General features: G+C 35.6%; 1 long non-coding RNA gene across 1 annotated transcript; it reads left to right on the forward strand.

The window, feature by feature from the left end:
- The first annotated feature begins 7,293 nt into the window (after positions 1–7,293).
- Positions 7,294–10,380, forward strand: LOC112954754. The gene is made up of 2 exons (XR_003250781.1): positions 7,294–7,419; positions 8,790–10,380. It is a non-coding gene; the product is annotated as an uncharacterized LOC112954754 (long non-coding RNA).
- Positions 10,381–13,241: the final 2,861 nt, after the last annotated feature.

Here is a 13,241-nt window from a genome sequence, read left to right on the forward strand (position 1 = left end):
GTTTGAGATTTACTGAAAACAACCTTTATAGTCTTCTATATGCATGACTCCATGCTATTGCTGCAGAAGAATGCAATGTATGTTCATGTCTTTGTCCTCATACAGGACTAGGAAAGTACATTCTTCTTTAACTAACTCATATATACATCCCTCTTCTCCTCTCACTCTCGGTCATCCACTTCCCACTTGCTCCTCAAGCCATAGACAAAGACAAAACAGAGAAGTTTTAAATACTAGCCTTGTATTATTATTATTTTCCTCATAACTAGTTTATTTGTAAAGATTGCTGGTTGAAAATCATTGACTGTACCAGATAGCTTTTCTGAATGATGTGACATGATTGCTTTCTTAACTAATAAATTGCCAGGTGGACTACATATAGCAGGCATATCTATTAAACACTAACTCTTCCATTCCTTAACTAGCAGTTGAGTTTCTTATTTAAAGCTCATGCTTTATGAGTCAGAATTCTCTCTTTCAATGGATGAAATATCCCAAATATTCCATCTAAAAGCACACTACATTTTTGATACTTTTACTATTTTTACAATCAGTCCTAGGAAATCACTGTTCCAATTTTTATTGCAAGTGTGAGGCCAACCTTGTTCCAGACCAGTTGCCTGTCAATCAGATGCCACTCACAGATGTCCCTGAACAATTCTCTTCTCTAATTAGAGATGAAAAAATAACAGGTTAGATTTGTTGGTAGACTTTATCTGCTGGCAGATGTGAATTGATAGTTTTTTCATTCATTATGTAGTTTGGTAAACTTTAAAATAGGTGAGATTTTTTTAAAGACTTTGCAGATAAAACTATAAAATGCCTATCACCTCTCTTTGAAATATGCTCCAACAGGGGCAATTTAAACTTATATAGTTACTTATATAGTTACTTATATAGTTACTATATAGTTATTATAGTTACTTTTATTTGAAGAGTAAAAGGAAAGCAGAGATGTAGCTTATAATGCTATGTCAGTTATAAATCCTTCTTTCTTTTACCTCACACTAAGCCTTATGTAGATGAATACCTCTGCTCATTTTAAAAGAGCAAGAAGAAATCAGATACAGTCAGGTGACTTGATCAAGACCTTTATCAAGGGTTGCTTTAAGCGTATTTGTTTCTTTATCCAGAACATTAGAAAGATGAAAATTCCCTGTTTGCATCATTAATCCTTGCAAGATGTGTGATCCTGTTCATCATGCCTTCTTTCCCTCCATGTTGCTTCAAGGAGTTAGTTTCCGACTTTCAGACTTTTCAGATATGGACAGAATGAGAACTATCTTTCTGTTCTGTCTAGTATTAGTGTCTGTAATAGTATTTATAAATACGGTTCCAGTAGGAACTCTCCCACTGACACCTGCATCTTTGAATATTCTAAGCATAGGTATTTCTGCTGAAGTAAATGTTTTGCCACCTTCCTTGCATTTCCTTAGTGTATATTCAGATTCTGCAAATTAGAATTATTAAATATGCGTGAACATGAGTCTCCTCAGTGCCCCGGAGCTGAATCTTTTCTGACAGGTTTCTCAGTTAAACTGTGTTAGTACAGCAGGTTCTATCATTTTTAATCATGGTTAAGGATTAACCAATTATAAGAATAAAGGCCCTGTCTATTGCATTCACTAGTGCCATCACAGAGGAAGCAATGGTTAATTCAGTAGAAAGGATGTATGATCTCACCCACCATATTCTGATTTTTCATAAATTTTAAAAGGTAATAGAAGACAAATATGATCTTTTCAGAAAAGGAAATTATTAATCAATGTGATATTCCTGGTAGATGGTAAGTGAAAACTGAGAATACAGAGCCAGGAGTGATATTTAAGGAAAAACAAAACTTTTTCTATTTTAGTTCATGAGACATTATTTATCTTAAAATGATTGTTTTTGAAAAAAAGAAATCCCTATTTGTGAAGAGTTTTAATAAATGCTTTATTCTTTCTGTGTCTGACTTAACTAAGAGAAGTAAGACTAAAAAGGAGAGTGTTAAAGGAAAGGCATGTTCACTTAGAAAGTCACTATTATTTGGATACTTCTGTTTATAACTCATGAATGCTATTTTGTGAGATTACAGTATGTACACAAAACATGCCATCCACCATCTAGTGTGCTAGATTGCTTTTATTCATCCACTGTCACAGTCATTAGGCTTGACCAGCCTTACTATTCCTGGTTCTGTAGACATTATAAGCCACTGAAATACTGAAGATATCCTGCCCCATGGCTGTCTCAATAACACAGAAAAGTATAGCATTTCTAAAGGAAATAAATTTCATGCTTTTTCTTTTGCTTATATCTAATAGCTACAGTCACTTTAAAGTTAGATTAATTTGCCTTTTTTTGAACACTGAACAATTCAATTTGCATATGTGAAAAACAAGGAGAAAGGATGCCTCCTTGGGAGGGAAGGGAAAAAAAATGGAATAAATTTTCACAAGGGCCAATGGGAGTTCACATAAATGCAACAGGACTTTGCTGTTTCTAGGATCATCACCAAAATTTACATTTTTATTCCCATGAAGCATGAGGTATCTTGCAAGACTGTGTAAGGTTTTTTTAAAGCATTTTAATGCTTTTATTTCTCTCTCTCTGCGTTATACATGGTTAGTTATTCAGGGACCTAGAACAGACAGCTGCAAAAGCAAAGGGTAAAGATATGCTGTGTTTGACTTGCAGTCAGTTATTAAAAGCTTTGGAACGGTTTCCATTATGAATAGATTTTCTGAGACAGAGACTGGCCAAACCTATATTCATCCTTGTGAATTGTTTTTGTATGGTATGTTAGGGTTTTTTTTTCCAAATAATAGTACAAGGAAAAAAAATCAAAAGTCATTTACACTGATGGGTGCTGTACAGAATCACGCAGAGTCACAGAGGCATTTTAAAGCTGTAGTTAAAAGTGTGAAATACTCAGTTTAGACAAGTAGTTCAGCTGTTGAACAATATAAAACTTCTAAAATGACCAAATACATTGTGTGGATCAAGAGAATTTTCAAAAATCAGTGCTAGAAACATGATAGTTCCAAATTGTCATCCCAGTGTGCAGAGGAAGCTTCACTAGACAGACAGGTAATGGCACTTAGCTACTGTGGAACAAAATAGCAACTTTAGTTCACTCTAACTTTCATTCTTATACTAAAAGTACAGAGGGAAAACCAGATGAAACTGCTAAAGCTTTACCAGACTTGAACTGGAATTGTTGGTACTTATGTGGATTCCATTTAAAATAAAAGGTCAGTCCAAACATACTTGAAACTCAGTCCTGGTTCTGAAAATACTTGCCAGCCACAATAAACATTGTTCAATTTTCTGATTCGTGGTTGGAAAATCAAACATTCTATCACTAATTTAGATACTACAGTGGAAGACAAAGATTTTTTTTGTTGATGGGAAGCCTGCGTAAGTGAGAGGAGTACAACACATTGCCACCACTGCAAGGTAATTTGCGAAGATTGTTTATCTTGGAGCACAGGAATGAAACAATACTTTTCTGTGTCTTTAGGTCAGAATAATAGATAGTCTGTTCTTACTCCACTCCTTACAAAGTAAGACATATCAAGTGTACGATGCTGTTATTGCTCATCTATGCAAAATATCCTTAGGACATATTAAAGCCATCCAAGAACTATAATGTGATATGTATGTTCATATGAAATGTATTGTTTCTTATATTTTGGATTATCTTTTGCTAGTTAGGGTAATGACTGCTACATTATTCAGTTTTTCCTCGTGAACAACATTCTGTGGAATGTACTGCACCTGATAAACACTTGGGCTTCTGTGACATGAACAGTCGGATATTGAAACACAGTATTTTATGCTCTAGTGCTGGGAGCCCATTCAGTAACTTTAAGTCCAACAGTTCAAGAGTTCTCCAGATTGTGATCATCTTATTGACGAAGCAATGAGGTGTGTTGCTCGACTGTTCATTTTAGATAACTTTTAATTTTGCCTCTTTTTTTTTCCTTTGTAAATGCAAATGGCATATACAAGGGAATAGTCTAGAGCTCAACAGAAAATTTCCACTAGTGTTATAGAAAAATTCCTTTTATCTGTAGCAGCCTCAGATCAGGCCAGAGGTCTCAATAGAACATTAAATTATAATGATCTCATCTGGCTCCAGAACTTTTAAAAATCAGCTAACTGATTTTGTTGTCATGTACAGTAGTACAAACACAACTTTATTAATGAGTAGCTGTAGATGTACAAGACAAAGATTGAAATTCTGCATGTATGACTTTCCTAATCTGTTAAGAGATACTTAAGTAAAGCTAGGGAAAGCTGAAGGCTAGATGCTTATACGGAAGAGCCTGCAAAAAGTAGAATCAAAAGAAAGGAACTGTGCTGCCATTCAGAAGGACCTGGACAGGCTGGAGAGTTGAGCAGAGAGGAATCTTATGAGGTTCACTAAGGACAAGTGCAGGGTCCTGCACCTGGGGAGGAATAACCCCAAACATCAGTACAGATTAGGTGTTGACCTGCTGGAAAGCAGCTCCACGGAGAGAGACCCGGGAGTCCTAATTGACTCTAAGTTAACCATGAGTGAGCAGTGTGCCCTCGTGGCCAAGAAGGCCAGTGGGCTCCTGGCTCCATCAGGAGTGTTACCAGCAGGTCAAGGGCGGGGATCCTGCCCCTCTCCTCAGCTCTGGTGAGGCCACACCTGGAATACTGTGTGCAGTTCTGGGCTCCCCAGTATAAGAGGGATGTGGAGCTTCTCGAGGGGGTCCAGTGGAACGCGACAAAGATGATGAAGGGATTGGAGCATCTCTCGTATGAGGAGAGACTGCGTGATTTGGGCCTGAGTAGCCTCCAGAAGATTTAGAGGTTTACATATATAGAGGTATACATATATAATATATAATGTATAATATACATAATAATGCATAATATTATACATTATAAAAATGTATAATTATTTATACATTAATATGTATAAATACCTGAAGGGTGAATGTAGGGAGGAAGAAGCCAAACTCTTCTCAGTGGTGACCAGCGACAGGACAAGGGGCAACAGGTATAAGTTGAAACCTTGGAAGTTCCTTCTGCATGTGAGAAAGAACTTCTTTCTTGTGAGGATGACAGAGCCCTGGAACAGGCAGCCCAGGGAGGTTGTGGAATCTCCCTCTCCGGGTCTTCAAAACCCGCCTGGATTTGACCCTGTGCCACGTGCTCTTGGTGTCCCCACTTGAGCAGGGGGCCTGGACTAGATGATGTCTAGAGATCTCTTCCAACCTTAACTATTCTGTGATTCTGTGATTCTGTGAAAGGAACAGTATTATCATGTTTGTTTTTCTTTTCTATTTTGTCTGACATCTTTCTTGCTGTTTTATTGGTTTTCTAATGTATTGCTATTGAAATAGGAGGTACAAGAAATTTTAAAGACCAGTGAGACATATATAGGCCTCCCACTGGGACAGTGAAAAGCTTTTGAAAACCTACTCAGCAACTTGCCTTTTGCCATGTTGTAGCAGAGTGCTTTGGTGGAGCCCATAAGTACTGCACACCTCTTCAGCACCTGCGGTGACAGGAAATGCTGTGTGGCTTTCCCACAGAGGGAGAAGGAGCTTTTGAGATCTCAGGTATGGGGCAGGAAGGATATTTTCAGAAGAGGGCAAAACACATAGGAGAAGCTCTTCCATTCTGCCTGGTTGTTGCCATTTGAAGTGGGAAAACCATCTTTCTATTGAGATAACAGATGATAGTCTTCGAGAATTTACTGAGAGATAAATTGTGTAAAAAGTTGCCTTACTGATATATCAAGAATTTGGTGAGTTTCTAATATATTGTGTGGCAAAGATTATTTCAGCAGAAAGGCAGGAAAAAAAAATGCTATTCTGTTGCTAGAAAGCAACAGAAATGGAAGGTTATGGCCACTGCTGTGCAATGGCTGATATGCAAACAGTTGGTCTTCCAGAAGGCTTCAGAAAGCTACTGTCTGAGCAACTGGGAAGACATTCTGACTTCAGTCAGGGACAAAGATACTTCAGGACAATCAGGACCTTGTGCCGTTATACAGAATGCTGACAGCAATCCTATGTAGTGATGAACGCAAAAGGTAACTTTGCACTGGATGTTTGGGGTACCCAGGCCCTCTTTAATACGATACTGCTACAAATTTCCTGAGTAACAGAACAAAACTACATCAAGGCATCTTGCCCTAATTTTCAGACTCTTTTCTGTATATAGTTATACATTTTGCAATATTTGGTAAAATCTAATTGTAATGAAACCTAATTAATATTCTAGAAATTGCCAAACACTTTTCAAGAATACCATTTAAACTTGCATCTTAGGCATACGTTACTTTTAATAGTTCAAACATTTAGAATAAGCAAGTCATTTCTGTAGTCAATTTTGAGATCCCTTTTTCTAGATTGTTTGATCTATTTTTTTCTGGGGAATTGTTATTTCTGTGATGAGGAGTGAAAGGAGATGAATAGGAGATGAGAAGGTAGGTATGCATTTGCTTCCTCTTCTTTGGACTCTTCATGCTCTTTCCTATCATCTCTATGCATTTTATCTGCTATTCCTATTACCTGTTTTACTTCTCTTTATCATGCTTTCATTAATAAATGATGTTTAAACTTCCCTTGCTATCCTGCACCTTTTGTCTTCTTTCATTCCATTTTCTCCTGTTGTTGTCCAAAGTTGTAAATTCCCCTCCTGTTCTCTAATGTGTTTCTCTGCCTGCCATCACTTTATTCCAAGCCTGCTCTCCATATTGCCTCAGCGTTTTTAAAATGTGCAATTCTCTCCTCTCTTCTTCTCTCCTACTTTTAAAGTGTTGATACCATATTCACGCTGTGGGGATGTGCAAAGTGGAGGCAGGGATAGGAAGTCAGGAAGTAAGCTTTTAAATCCATGAAATGACAAAGCAGCAGGTATCTGCAAATGAATGTAGTTGTACCTGAGTTCTCTCTCCATCCTGGGATGATTATGCTATAGAAGAGCACCATGAAAATGATGAACACACAGTCCATCAGCAGTTTATGCTGTTGCTTTTAGCTTTGGGCTACTTCAGCCTAATTCAGGAAGGACTGAGCTAAGTCAGCCTAATTTTTAACATAATAGTAGTTTACCTTCAGATCTAATAAATCATAAATCCTTTGCTTTGTGTTTCACTGCCTAGGAAGTATTGCTACTGTAAAAAATATGTTCTTTTTTAATGGGAGGAAAATAGGGGCATATTGCAAACCCCAAGAAAGAATGTAAAAGGGAATAAATAATAATAATAGTAATAAGCTTTAAGAACATTTCTCTTGCTGAATGTATATTTAAAAAGGGGAATATACCACAATAATCATCCAGGTTTTTTGCCTTCAGCCTGTTTGAGGCCATGTGGTTTGGAGATCTGATCACTAGTCCGAAAAGGAAAGGCTGTTTTCAAGATTTCTGGGGTGTTTTTTCCTGGAAAAGGTGAGAGGACTACAGCAGAAATCTACATACACTTTATGCCTTATAAGGAAAATATTCATATGTCTATCTGTCTGTCCATCTATCTCTCTGTCTTTCTACATACGCGAGATATACATATAGCGAGAGATACATATATTTCAAACTGTTACAAATTGATTTGCAGTCAGATGTTTCTTTCATTTACCTCTCTGAGAGATAGGTTAAAAATAAACTAAATTCACAGCTTGATTGAAGTGAATTGGAATTTCTAGTTTGTTTTTCATATTTGCTTATCAGTATTTTCTGGAGATATTCATGGTATTTCTGTCAGTAATGACAAGTCTGACTACTTGGAGATAGTATAATGCCAAAACAGAAAGCAGCGTTTGAATATTCAGACAGCATTTTATAATAATTATTTTTAATATACCTCAAAACATTTTTGTTGCACTGTATATGTGTAATTTATAAGCCATTTTTAAACGGATATTTTGGGTGAGCATGACTAGTTGACCATTGGTTATATATATTAGTCATTAATTTCTCATTGTGTTTGTATTGTCTTTCAGTGTTCTTGTTTTCTTCAGAGTGTAAACTTTTGTTCCGTTGTTTCAAACTACTGATTTTTTTTCTTCTCCTTTCTATTTTAATGACTGCTATTCTATTTTTCTTTTGACAGGTTAGTTAGGCAGTCATATTTTCAGTTTCACTTTTTTTTTTGCCTACTGTGTAATTAAAATGATTTTCTGATTATTATTAATAACACGTTTTCATTTCCACTTGTAGTTACGTCACTAGAGGGCAGTATTGTTCAAATTAGTCTGTAGAGCAACAAGTGCATGCTAGTGCTCATTATAAATGTAAAGGCAGAAAAGCCTTCAGTATAAACATTCTGTCATTTTTATTAAATTATCATATCATTCATGACAATTTTGCATCATATATTTAAAAATAGTACTCATTCTTCATGATCATAATCAAATGCATGCTAAGTAATGTATATGTAACTAATGCAGGTGAAGCAACATTCAAAAGCATACAGCATAAAGCAAACAATAAAGCAATATAATTTTTATTTTAAAATGAATGTGCATGGAGATTAGCAGAGAGTAGAAGGCATTTAAGCTGTTATAAATTGTCATTTATATTCATAATTTATTATAAATCTTGATCCAATATTTGATATTTTTCACATAGTAAGTACAAGATATAGATTTGTTTGTTGTTGTGTCTCAGGGAAAATGTTTGCTGTGAAAAGCAAATATCTGATAACTCCTCAACTTGTTCCTTGAAAAGAATCTCAATGCAGTAACATTTTAAAATAATGGACAATAAAGATAACCAGAGCTGTAAATTAAGACATTGACTCATTTGTTCTTATTGATTTACAGGTCTCCTGACAAATGCAGCAACACAGAATCCTCGTAGGAGTGGTTTAGGCTCTGTGTGAGCTACCTAACTTAGTCAAGTTTCACTGCTGTGGATCATCATCCGTTATATGTCATCAACTCAACTGTCTGTTTCTCTGTATCTCATCAAAGACAGCATAATTCCTCTGCATTACAAGCTAAAGTTTGTTCTACCATACTAAGGATCACTGGACTAAGGAATATAGATAAAAGATACGCTTGGGCATTAGCAATACAAAAAAAGTTCATGGTTAATGTTTCATCTGCGTTATACACCACTGCTGGACTTGGTGTTACCTACTTGTTTTAATCCGAAGAGTCTGCTACAATGAAGAGTATCATCCCAATCAGCCTTAGAGAAGACTGTTTTGCCTATGGGAGGACACTGAGGTGCAAAAGAGAAACTCTTCTTGTGCCCTAAACTGTCTGAATTGCTTTTATTTTCTTATACTTTCAGTATATACAATAGACCAAAGAGCAAAATCTATTTTAAAGTGGACACAATGTTACTGTTATCAGAGTGATGTCATTCAATTGTAGGGGGGCTCCACAAAGAGACGTGATTCCAGCTTTCACAAAGCTGAGCTATTGTTGTACAGCAGAACTCTTTCTGGAAAGCTGCAGTAAAAACTAACCCAGAGACCTGCTCTTGAAATGCCGCATTCTAGAAAACATAATGGAGCATCGTGAGAAAATGACCAATGTTTGAAAAACTTAGACAAAAAGGACACAAACTGTCTACACAGCACCTTTATTCCTCTGTACTTAGATTGACTTTCTCATACTAAAATCATTTTCAGTTTTAACCAGTTAAACATGCCTCTTCTACAGTTCCATTTTTGATAGTTAAAGTTGGATAATACAGTATTTGCAAAGAGCATGTTTGGTCATCTGTGGCCTATGTCTCATCTGATACACCATTTAGCACCAGAAAGCAAATTAAGGAGAAAACAAAAGTAACACTTGTTTGAAAGAGATCATTAAATGTATTTTGAAAAGCCTAAAGTTATATATTTAACAGTTTTTATATGTTGTATATTTGTAGAAAATCCTATTTAACAATTAACGTGATAACTCTGACAGTCATGACAAGTGGTTCAGAGTTAAGTTGTGTTTTATTACTTCAGTTGTCTCTGAAGTGACTGGTGTCGTTTGCTTTCTTCCATTGGGACATTTTGGATGTAAAGCATGACCAGAGAGGACTGTGTAGAAAAAGCAAAGAATAATGTTGTTTATATTACATAAATGCATTCAACCATTGCACTGTCGGAAGGCATTTTTTATTTTTATTTTTTTTTTGTCTTTATGTACCGATAAAAATAGAGTGTAAAATATTTTAAACATTGCTCTTCATAGCAAGGGTTTTTTTTTTTCTTCTTTTTTTCTCTCTCTCTTTTTTTTTTTTTTTTTCTCTTTCTGTCTATCTTTCTTTCCCCTAGTTTTAGGTAATATAGTATAAGGGCCAGTTTGCAGCCTATTCCTTGATCCCGTTTTTCATTGTTTTACCTCACTGTTAGAAAGCCCACTGTTTCGGCATTATTGATTAGTGAAAATTTAATAAAAATAGCAATGATGAGGGGAGAAATGGTGATAAACAAATACAAACTAAACCTTGCTCCCCTTTACTGTACCTTTCTGTGTATGTTTGGTACGTACTGGTATGATGAAATCAACAAATGAGCTTAATTTCTTCCTGGTAAATGTTTTCTGGTTTTAAGTATACTACCTAATATTCCAATTAACTTTTAGTATTATGCTAGTTCTATTCTACTAAAGAAAAATATATAGAGATTTTTCAAGTGACCATAGATGAAAAGAAAAAAAAAAAAAATTAAAATTGAAGCCTGTTCCACTACTGAGGCTTATTTAATGCAGAGTTTGCAGGAAACATGAACTATGGATGATTTTGTCTTCAAATAAAATAAGTATATACAAAATTCTTATTTAATCTTAGGATTTTGACCAATGTCAAAGTAGCAACTAAAGCCCAGCCACTTGGAAAGTGTTATGGACTGACTGCACTATAAATGACCAATGTCAGGTTTAAATGTCATGCAATAAATGATGGTAAATACATTTACTATACTTGTAGACCTCAAGAGCCAGATCTCTCACTCTACCAACCCTCTGTTTTGATTTATTTTAAGGGAGTGTCGTAGCCTTATTTAGTAAACACAGGACAATTAAAGATGTTACATCATTTTTTGTTGCTTTACAGTATTCAGTTTTGTGTTGTTCAGCTAAATTATAAAAAAAATAAAGAAAACCCTTTTATAAGCGAGACCTTTGTTCCCTGAGCATGACATCACCATCTGAATTTCATCAGGTGATAATTAAGGTGGGGGTATGGGGAAGAAAACTTAGCCAATGGAACTGAAAACTGAGGAGAGGAGTGGTGTTTTGAAATTGAAATTGTCTTCTTCCTTTTACAGGTTTGTGTGCCTTCATTTTGGTGTGGATCTATGAATGGGCATCTAAAATCTTTGTGTCATAATATATAATCACTTTCGAATATGCAAGCTTATTTCCTTGTTTCTTGCATACTTCAAAAACTCAACAAAAGATAGACATGAGTTAGTTCCCAAGGTCTGTCTTGAACAAGAAATATCACAGACAAAAATGTTGGGATAATTCTTTAGAGACAAATTGTAATTGATGAGTCCCCTGTATACAGCAGTAACCCCAAGATACTAGAATGTGTCTGTAATCTTTTTCCCCCTCCCCAAAATGTACACTTTCAAATGAACTAAACATCCTATCTGCCTTTGTCATTGCTACCTTAAAAACACTGGTGAAATGTTTCTCTCTCAGGAACAATATGTTTTCAGAATATCATGAGCTTATAATTTTACAGAATTAAGTTACATTAAAAAAAAAAGGCTTGTTTCTGAAGGTATTTTATGTGCCTCTTCCAGACCAAAATTTGAAACACAGAGGGGAATGTTTTATTTGAATGCTATTAAATATCCTTCATATCTTACAAAGAAGCAACTTTTCAAAACACACTTGATAGGGAACATAAGAATATAGAAAATCACATAATAGACTAAGAAAAAACAATTCCTAGAAATGCAATAAACCTTTAAACAAATTGTGGAAAAAGCTGCTTTAACACTTTCTATTAGCCCAGACAAGGACAGATATAACTAGTGCTTTAAACATCTGGGATTTCAAATGGAGCAAATATGAATATACGATAGCAATCAGTATGACACATCATTCTGATTTCATAATTGTGCTTTTAGCTCTTGTTTTTGTTTCTTGTCTAGGCAATTCATTTCTTCTCTATAGTAGCTCAAGTTTTATACATACAGTGTTCTCAATCATTCACTTGTTTACTGAAACTATACTCACATGCTGCTCTATAAATCTTTAATCCACATGCTTACTATCTAATATGGCCTATTTATCACTATCTTGATTAGTTTCAAATTAGAGTTCAATTAGTCTTCAAATTAGAGTTTTGGGAAGAAAATAAAGAATTCAAGAGCCTGGATGAGTGGCAATAAGGCACTACTGAAAAGGTGAAAAATCAATTGGTTAAAAGGAAAATCACAGCTTGGACTGCCTGAACTACTACCAAATAAAGGACAACCCAACAGTGGATGTGGTTATAAGAAGGGGAAAAGAAGAACTGGAATATTTATTCAAGAGGGGAAGGAACAGAATTGGATTTTATCATGTAAGCCTACATACAGTTCTATGCAAAATCGTTCCCTATAAACATTGCAACTTGTTGCAATGCAAGTTGCATTTTTCAACTTCCTTGTATGATACATGTTAACAATGGCACATATACAAATGACAACCAAAGACCAGAAAAAAATGTTTGAGGTGTTGCACAGTGCATTTTATTGATCCCAAAACAGTTACCTCCCTTAAAGGGATGAATTGAGAGATGACAGAAAAATGGATGTTTTTTAGCTTTCCATTAGGTTCAGCTGGCACCTAACTTTCTGTAATTTACACTTGTTTCAGACAAAACATAGGATGAGAAGATGTAGAATAACATTCACTTGGAATTGTCTTGGAATGAGTCAAGTGAAAACTAGGTTAGAATCAGCTTGAACTATTGGAAAATAGCCCTGGCTTCTGATTCTCAAAGCAACCCATTAATGAAAGAAGTTTAATCTGAGGAGACTTCCTCTAGTGGAGAAATCCTTGGAAGGTAAAAAAGGCCCCTTCCTTACTATCACTCTGCTTGCAAAGGTGCCCCAAGGAGCAATTTACAATGGACAAGGCTTGTGAGAGCTACTGTCAGCCTATGTAAATTAGATTAACTTTTCAGCTTGGAGACCTGCTTGTTATTCAAATGGCTTCAAGATGGGCTAAGGGTATAAGTGATTTGCAGCAACTTTTATTCCCCCTGCTTCAAATCTGCAGAAACGCTTCTCAGCTATACCAAAAACAGAAGTAAGTTTGTGGGTGGAGCTG

This window comes from Nothoprocta perdicaria, unplaced genomic scaffold, assembly GCF_003342845.1.
Source record: "Nothoprocta perdicaria isolate Ctin4 unplaced genomic scaffold, notPer1 scaffold_503, whole genome shotgun sequence".
Lineage (NCBI taxonomy): Eukaryota > Metazoa > Chordata > Aves > Tinamiformes > Tinamidae > Nothoprocta > Nothoprocta perdicaria.